The following is a 9,401-nucleotide window of genomic DNA, read 5'->3' as shown; positions in this document are numbered from 1 at the left end:
ACGTGGTGGCAGTGACCTCTGTGAGTCCCTGGCTCCTCGCCCTGCCTCTTCCCGCAGTGCAAAAATCCACAAAAACATCCCCAGTGGCATTGGCCTTTAAACCCCCGCCAAATTGAAGGGGCGTTGAGCTGCACCAGGGGTGTCGCAGAGCTGCGGCCTGGGTTAAGGAGAGCACACGGACTGCTGGCGCCACTCAAGGACGTGTGAAACCTAAGCGTGGGTGGAAAGTCAATCAACTCCCTGCTGAAAAGCTTTCATAAATTAGGGCCCAAATTCTGACACCTTGGTGTTTACGCTGTGCTTACACAGGCAGAGGACAGTGGCGTTTCACACCACAAACATGTGTACAGTACATGCATAAGTCAAAACAGAGGGAAGGAGGAACCTAAATTTCAAACCAGACCAGCTAAGCAATTACAGGTTAAAAGATGCCCAGTGCAGTCTAAATTAAAATGTATGAGGAGGTTGGTTTTTTTTTTAATGTCTAGTTTATTATTAGATCAAATAACACAGCCAGACTAACAAAGAGATTAGAAGCATTTTCTGCTCTAATTATTTGTGGAGGATTATGTGTCTGTCCTGAGCTTCAGGTCCAGCCCAGCATACTGCCTAGTTTTCAGAGGTTTATGACATTCTGGGTGTGCTCTGCTCAACGTGTGATTGTTGAGCTTTAATTAAAAGTCATCTTAAGTCGCTAAAGGCCTTTATATTTTCATCCATTTGAACTTATTTCAAAAGTCATCAACTCTGACTAATGCAGAACAAACCCCATCTTGAAAATACTTAGCTACCAGGTAAATGAGTTGTTATATTTTCAATGCAGTGAATTCCCAGGAAATTCCTGCCATGAATCAGAGACACTGATGACTAGCGAATATCTTCAGGAACAATTCTTTGCAGATCTATAAGCCTCACAAAGGAAAAATCATTCATCTTTCCTATACCTTATTTAGCAGTTGAAACCAAGAATTCTTATACTATTTACTGGTATGACTTAACCTGATCAGTCAGCCTTCACATCATCAGTTGCTCAGTAGCAGCACTCTGATAACATAGATGGAGTAAAGCTTTATTCAGCGGTACATTTTCCAAGACATGCCAGGACAATCAAGTTTCGCCATACTGTAGTTTGTAGTGCTGTCCATTTGGGACTGCGATTTTTTGTGATTTATCAGGTGCTGCCCTGACTCACCTGAGCGCATTACTAACGCCACAGCTGCAGCCCCTGTGATGTTAGGTGCAGAGCCTTCATATTTCAGTGTCAAAGTCATCGACTTCTGACACTGGCACTAAAGATGGACTTCTTAAATCGGTAGCAATCATGCTGCCCCTGTCTTCTGCATGGGTCCAACCACAAGCGAATAATCTCACTTAATCACTGACAAAAGTCCAATATAATTGGGCCTGCTGGTTTTTGGCTAAGTTGGTGAAGTGTGTCATTGAATATAATGGGGCTCACAGGGGGAACATTGCCTTTTTCATAGGCTTAAAACGTTCCTTACAGAAGTGCCACTTTCAGAGCTATTTGTCATATTTTTGTAGTGCTTGTTTTCCCTCAGCAAAGCAGTTTTTCATTCACTGGGAAGATCGTCTTCCTGCTGTTTACTTCAAATCCAGTCAGCCCACCCACACAGAAGTGCACTGTGAGCAAAAAAAGAGAAAGTTCATTCAGTGTCTAGCAGCAGTCACCAGCCTTTTCGTAGCTGAGGCTCATTTGAGAAAAACTGTCAATGTTACTGTATCTCTTCTAGCGGCTATCTCTTTCTCTCCCCCCTCACTGTCAAACTGCCCCTTTCTCCTTCCGCTTGCTATTGCTGAGTCGTGGGCCCAGCAAGGCTTAAATGCTTGGATTTGATACTTCAGTTGCTGCCGGGTGAGACTTCACCCAACAGGTATGCCATCAGGGACCACCAATCCAGAAGATTAAAAAAATCAATTCAAAAAATAGTATCCTGGGTCAATAAAAGAGGTAGATACTTGGATATTGTGTTCCAGGGCACAGTTGGATGAAGAACATGGTATACGGGTCTTTCTCAGGAAAACCTGTTACATAGGACTGTTGCAGAGAGGGTTGTACTTCATCAAGGACTTTTGTCATGGATAAACACACCGTAATGCTATTGCAAGGACTACTCTTACTCAAGTGAACAGTCTTTCTCCTGTCGCCTTATACAAGCTCCTGAGTGGCAGGCCTGTTACTTTGCCTACTTTCCCTCTTTTAGAAGAAGATGACAGTTGCTATGGTTTAGTAAAACCTGGAGATCCTGAAGTCATAGAAAACAGAATCATGGGGTGCTACAATACCAGGAGCGGAAAAAGATTGCTTAAAATTAGTATTAGCTAGAGTAAAGGAAGAAATTTAAGGAAAGAAAATTAGGCAGTGACTTCAGATAAAAGATTTGTGTCATGGCCAAATATTTATCGTGGATGAGCCCCCAAGGTAAACATTTCAAAGGACTCTAGGAAAGCAATAGAAAATGTTTTTTCTTCACTGTAGGGAGGTGGAATGAGTTACCTGCTAGGAGCACTGTACCCCTAACCTCAATGGCTCAAGGAAGTAAAAACCTACATGTTTCTTCTTTGCTGCATGCATTGCCCACTCAGTGCAGTCAGCTTTAGCTGGTTATTCCTTCTGATATACTGTGATCAGGGAAGAGAGGCTGAATGTACACTGATCCTTGTGTACTTCAGAGCACCCTTAACCCTGATGCAGTGAGCGTAGTTAGCTATGGCCCGCAAAAACACTTGCGCTCATGTAGACTACCCAGAGCACAATGACCAAATAACCTTCGAGCCATGACATATTATCCTTCTCTCTGAAACATCATGTAAGCTGGAGATTCAGAGCATGCACATAGTAGCTGGCAGAACCACTGATGGTTTGACCTCTGTGCATCAGAGATAAACAGCACCAGAAAACCCAAAGCACAGTTTTTAAAATGTTGTTGCTTCCTTCTTGCAGGAGGAAGAGTCATTTATCAGAAGTGCAGCGGCCTGTTTAATTGCTGGTTATCTTAAACCGAGCAACTTAACTGAGCAAATATTAGTCCCATATTTTTAGTGCTATGAGTGAAAATGATGAAGTGTCATGAAATATTCAGCCAAAAAACAGATGTAGAAAGGCAAGCTGAGCAACAAAAATTACAACACAGATGGTCCTGATAAATTAATTGAAGTCACTAGGCTGCAGGGGGGGAGACGCAAAAAAATGCTATGGAGCCTAAAAGTAGACAGATGTCAAAAATATCTGTGATTATGCACTTAATTGCACTCTCTATGATTGCTTGATTCCTAATGTACACTATTAACAAACAGTAATCTCTGAAGGACATTATCAAGGTTGTTGGCTTTTAAAATGACCACATGTCAAAAGCTGACACAGTCCATAATGTCACCTTTACAGGGGTAATAATTTGTTAAGCATTGATTCTCATTATGTGATGAAAATTCCTTTAGTCCTAGAGACATAACTGCTTTCACACCATATTTGCAGGGGTTTTTCCTCTGTCTTACCCAAATGTGCATTATTTTATCTTATGCTGTTTGATGTGGATCTAACTGACAGCAATTGACAGATTTTCATTAGTCCCAGTGGGCTTTCAATTGGATCTTTTGGGTCCATTCAGTTCGACAGGAATTTTGCCATTAAATTCAACAGGACTAAGACTTTGTCCATCCTCTGAGTTTGTTCCAGAGTCTATGGAAATCAATGGAGGGATGTGAGCTGACCTGTAAGGAAATTCAGGAAAAAAAACCAAATGGAGGAGTGGGGTGGTGGATGATAATGCTGCAGGTTCTTTTCATGCAAATGCAGAGCATATAGGGAATCTATTTGTTGCTCCCTACAGTGTATAACATAATAAAATCACTGAAGCTTTATGGAATGTATTGTGCAAGAAATATTTAGCTTTATCAGATACATCCTCTCCAGGAGACATCAGTAGGAAGAACGAAGACAAGGGTATTTATGAAACTGCTTTGGGGATTTGAGAGTGGAGGACACAACAGAAAGAAGATCCTCTGGAGGCAAGAACTGAAAACTCAAACAAGTCCCGGTGAGAGCACGCTGTTTGTGTAGTGCCTCCCAAAGAAAGTTGCGCCAACTCTTCCCACTTCGAAGCAGACAGAGCTCCAGAGGATGCCCGTATCCTCGGTGGGTCTAACAAAAGCTTCTTTTAAACACTTAAGAAAAGATGCAGGGCACAAAATCTCCCTGTCATTACGTCCTAAGACCTTAAAGCCTACATCCCACAGTTAGGGAAGTGGGATCACCCCTTTTGCATTGCCAACAGCTGCTTAAGAATAAAGGTTTCTGAAACGGTGGTGTTTCAGAGGGGAGCACGCTGTGGGCATTGGAATTAAGCCCACATTCCCTGGGGTACCACTTATATCCATGGATTCTTTCCTGGGTCACCCACACAGCGCGTGGAAAGCACTGGTATCTAAGTAACCTTCAACCCAGCACCTGGGGTGCCCCTTGCACAGCTCCACCAAACTGCCAAGCACTCAAACACTGGCCATAAGCATCAAATGCTTTTTGGCACAGCTGGTAACGAAAGCTGGAGTACTGCAACCTTCACACCAGCTCAGCCCTGGGAAGGTCTTTCCCTTCAGGGAGGCTGCTCCCTACTTTCCCCATACTTTGCCTACTTGAGCCTGCAGACGGAGGGGTCTGCTGCTGCAGAAGCTGCAAGAGCTGCTCCGGCTCAGCTGGGCTGGGAAAAGTGGGGGACAGTCACAACAATTTAGCCATTCCTGCACACGAGGTTTTGGGCAGGGTGAGTGTGTTGCTTCTGCTGCCTCCTGACTGCGTATTTAAAGCCTGGAGAGCCTGCGTGTTGGAGGGGCGAGGGGGGATTTTAGTCACTGCTTGCAGGTCACAAACAAGCCATTGAAGTAGGATCGCAAGGGGAGGGTGGGGAACTAGGGAGCCCCAGCACAAGTTTGGTTTTTCAGATCATATCAAACTTGCTTTCTTTAAAATGTGAATTCTTAAGGTAAATCTTAAGATAAATGTCTTGAATATAATTCCGTCGGTTAAACGCTGGTTTTCTGTAAGATATGTAGCATTACCCACCCACAGACCTGTATTTCTTTCAGCGTGGGAGGTCAACATTTGAAACTCTAATCCCACAAATGCTGAGACTTATTCTAAATCTAGAGCCCGTGGGTTTTTTAATTTTTTTTTTAATTTCATTTAAATTCAACCTAACAACTGCTCTTTCCTTATGGCCGGCCCCAGGCCACCCCCATTCATTACCCAGCATTACGCTGAGACTATCCGCAACCAAACACAGTACATGCCGCAGGGGAGCTTTACCAGGGAAGGTGTTAAATGTAGTGATTTAGCAATAGCACATGTTTTCAGTCTCTTAAGCAGACCGTGATCTATGGAAGCAGATGCATCTAATAAACTGTATTCACAACACGTAGAGAGTCAGTTCAATCAGTCTGGAGCCTCTGTGCCCAGAAGTGAGGTGTAGTATCTCACTGCAGCATGGTCCTGCACACCACTGGAAGGGAAAACTCCATACCTGCGGCATGAGGCAGCAAGTGCAACAGAACATGCAGAGGCTGTTGGGCAGAAGCTATCAAAACACCTTTGAAATAACTCAGGCTCAGCCTAGATGAGATCTTCTAATTTGATGCTTATCTGCCACCCCACCCCTCTGTATGACAGAAATCTTTTTGAGCCTGCCAATAAAATGTTCTACATTATAACTCAAAATATTAATTATTTGACAAGCTAGTGCTGATTTTCTCACCACTGTGGCCGTCGGTTTTGTGTTGTGATTCTAAATGGTTAAGCAAGCTGTATACTAGGAAGAGTAATCTGCTGTAATACGCCATGGTCTGATGCACGCACCTAGATTGGAGTGTTACTTAAGCTTTAATCCCCGAGAAATCAGTGATTACCCACAGGAGACAAATGAAGGGCTGTTTATAGTATAGTTGCTAGACAACAGCGCACCATTTGAAGTCTATTTGTCCAAAGATTAAGTGCATTTCAGAGGTCGACAACTTTTCCAGCAACCTGTTTATGAAAAACTAAGTTTAAAACATGTAGATTTTCAAAAGAGAAGAAGGTATCCCAATTATTACTTGGCATTTGCAGTGGCATGGGGAAAACAGTGAGTGTGGTGCAGAATGCAGAGAAAGGGGCTCCTGGAGTTTAGCCTGCAGAAAAGAAATGAAGGAGCAGCACGGTGGGGGCTATGCGCAAGTCCCTGCCACCCCTCTGCACACAGAAGCTATGGATTTCCCCAGCATTTATTATTATTAGTGCCAGGCAGCTGCTTTAAAGCCTTTCGTTCACCAGCTCCCTCAGAGAGTAGAGCCAAAAATAGTAAAAAATGATAAAAACTGCACCATTAAATCCATCTCCTTTTCACCCTTTTCCTCTCCTGTGAGCATTACAGCAACTACCTTTGTGCCTTTTGGCAAAGGGGGATATGTAAATGGTGCAGAGCTGGGCTGCATTTATCAAGCTCAACTTGGAAATGCTCAAATACAAACTGCATTGCTAATGTCTAACTTAACTGGTGTTTCCTTATTTACTGCAACGCTGTCACACTTAGTTTTGCCTCTTCTTACAGTTTTTTTTTGTTGTCTCTTTGACCACAGTGTTTTTTCCTTCTTCACAATACAGAAAATGAAGCAAGGAAGGAATATGAGGGGCAGGGGAGGGAGTCCTGTGTGTGAAAGGAGCAGAAGGACAAGAAGCCCAACAGAGGCTCAGAAAAGAAAGATTTTCATGATCTGTCCTTCAAATCTTGTTTTCATTTTTTAAGAAGCAACTGTCTGGATTATATAGTCTTTACAATGTATGGCCTCTGTGTTGCTTGGCAACTTTCTGAAATAATCTTGGATTTTAGCAGAGAAGGAGCTGTTCAAAGTGTACATGAGTGCTTCAAAATCCGATCCTCTTAAATTATTTCCTCAAAGCCTGGTCAGTGCTCTTTTGTCTCTTCTTAACATATGGCAACAAGACTGTCACTTTCCCTTTTCTTTTTGTAAAGTCCACACAGGACCTTACACGCATGTGGTGGCTGAAATCCCCTCTTATGACTTCTTTTTCCACATGGAGAAATTCAGCAAATCTGCGCAATTGTCCCATGATGTGTGCAAAATAAAAATGCTGTCCCTCCAGGCCTTATTCTTGCTGCACAGTGACATTTGGGCACTATTTGTGTGGTGAAAGTGTGTTCCCTCAAATAAGAATTTAAGAATAAGGCCCACTTTTCTGCTAAGTGAAGGCAGGATCAGCTCCAAGCCTCACAGTGAAACAGCAAGGAGAGACCAGCAAAATGGTGCTGACTTGCCCATCCCTGAGCCGTGGAAGCCCAGGTGTTGAAGGTGGCTACTGGTGGTGGTGAAGCCTCCTCCAAGCAGCAGTGGCTGGTGTCAGCAACCTTCCCAGGCCCCACAGCAGCAGCGTAAGCAGTGTCACCTCCCCAGCGTGTCCCCTTTGCAGCTCATCAGCTGGACCGAGCATGGAGAAGGACTTTGCTGGAGAAGCTGCAGGGCAGATATGACTGGTGTTGTACGGGCTTGAGGTGCACAGAGCTGCAGGGGCCAAGGAGGTGACCTCACCCACCGCCAGCACTGGGGCAGCACAAAGAACATGGCGGCCATCCCTGACAGGTCTTCATCTAATCTATTCTTAAACCCATGATGGCAGGGATGCTGTGGCCTCTCTTCGCTGTGCTTCGCAAGTTTCACCATAACATTTTTCTTCATATCTAGCGTAAGTTCTCCTTCACACAAATTAACCTGCTTTGTCCTCATCTTATACCAAGTAGATGGGGAGAACAGCTGCCACAGTAGAATACCTGTGACTTGTATCTATCTTGTGAACTGCTGTGACCCCTGGGTCTTATTTTGCAGTACTTCTGCTACTTGTATAGTTCTACAGTACATTCCTAAATATATCATTTCACCTTCGTCATTACTGAATTTCATTCTGGGCCGCACGCCCTGTTAGTCCAGATCATTTTTAACTCAGGCCCTACTCCAGGTGCTTTCAGTCCTTTCTGGCAAGAAGGTCATTGAAAAATGATATAAATGTATTCTCCAGTCGGTTCCACTGGACACTAAGAAAAATATCCAGTAGAGCCATGCTCATAGAAAATCCCTGTGGGCCCTTATTTGAAATTACCTTCTACACTGAGATAAAGGAACCAGAGAGAGCTCTGAAGGTGGTTTTTCAACCAGCATTTCTTTGTTACGGTACTTCATCTACACCACAGTGTCCCTAGTGCATCATTAACTTTCAAATTGCTGCACAGAAGTCTGTGCAGCCGAGATCAGGATCTGGCCTGCATATTACTAAGGTTTGCTGTTCTGGTCCATGCTGTTTAAACAGCCATCAAGATGAAGACTATCTATTCTTAGCTTGAGGAATGTCATTAATGCACAACGTTGCAAGAAAAGCAGAGAAATATGTCCCCCAAAGCACTGTCTTTTTGTGAAACAAAGGCAATCAGGGCCAGCTCTAACTCCCAGGCCACCCTTTTAGACATATGTATATATGTATATATAATTCCTCTGACGTACATGGCATGTGTCCTCTCAAGCTGAAGCTATAACCTGTTCACAAATTCAGAGTGAGATTTGATCCTGATTATCTGCATAAACTTGAAGGGACAAACGGGAACCAATACTGACTTTATTGAAGATTTCCTCCCCGTAGATGAGCCAGGCAAATCACAGCCACTGTTCCACAGAATTTTGTTTCTTTTCTATGATTAGTGTCTCAGGAAGAAAATTCAGAATATGCAGGCTCTGATTTTGTGAGGTACTGAGCTCCCTGTGTCCCTTATCTACCAGGAAATCCCAGAACATGAAGGATGTCAGAAAGTTAGGCCCAGTGTGGAAAATACCAGTTTAGTAGGTGGGTCATTTGTTGAACTAAAGGGACTGGAGCTGCCAAAAAGCTGAGGACTGGGTGATCAGGCAGTTCTGCGAGCAAGAGCAGAGGCAGTCTGGAGAGAAAGTGTGGAAGCAAGAAGTTCTTTTCATATGCAAAAGCTGTCCACCCCCTTATATCAAGGAAAGACAAGCCATTCCCTCACAGAAGTTAGCAAAAAAATACTGAACACCTCCGTTCAACATTGCCGTTAATTAATTATCTGTAAAAAGGCAGTCTCTGTCCCACCATACTCACTTGGGCTGTCTATGGACTTACAGAGGACAAAGAGGTTTGAAGTGCAGCAGTGGGTGCTGTTCCCCGTTCAGTCTCCAAGCGGGTTGCTCTCAGCACTCCCCATTTCCAGTGCCTGGGGTCTGGAGAGAAAGGCCACATTCATTTTGAGAGCAGAGGCCAGCACAGCTTCCCGCAGGTAGCGACCGTCTTTCTGTGACAGTCTGAGTGCTTTTAATAGGGACAGCATTCAAAGCAG

This window comes from Chroicocephalus ridibundus, chromosome 3, assembly GCF_963924245.1.
Source record: "Chroicocephalus ridibundus chromosome 3, bChrRid1.1, whole genome shotgun sequence".
Lineage (NCBI taxonomy): Eukaryota > Metazoa > Chordata > Aves > Charadriiformes > Laridae > Chroicocephalus > Chroicocephalus ridibundus.
The sequence above is the reverse complement of the archived record's forward strand: the minus strand, read 5'-3'. Positions refer to the sequence as shown.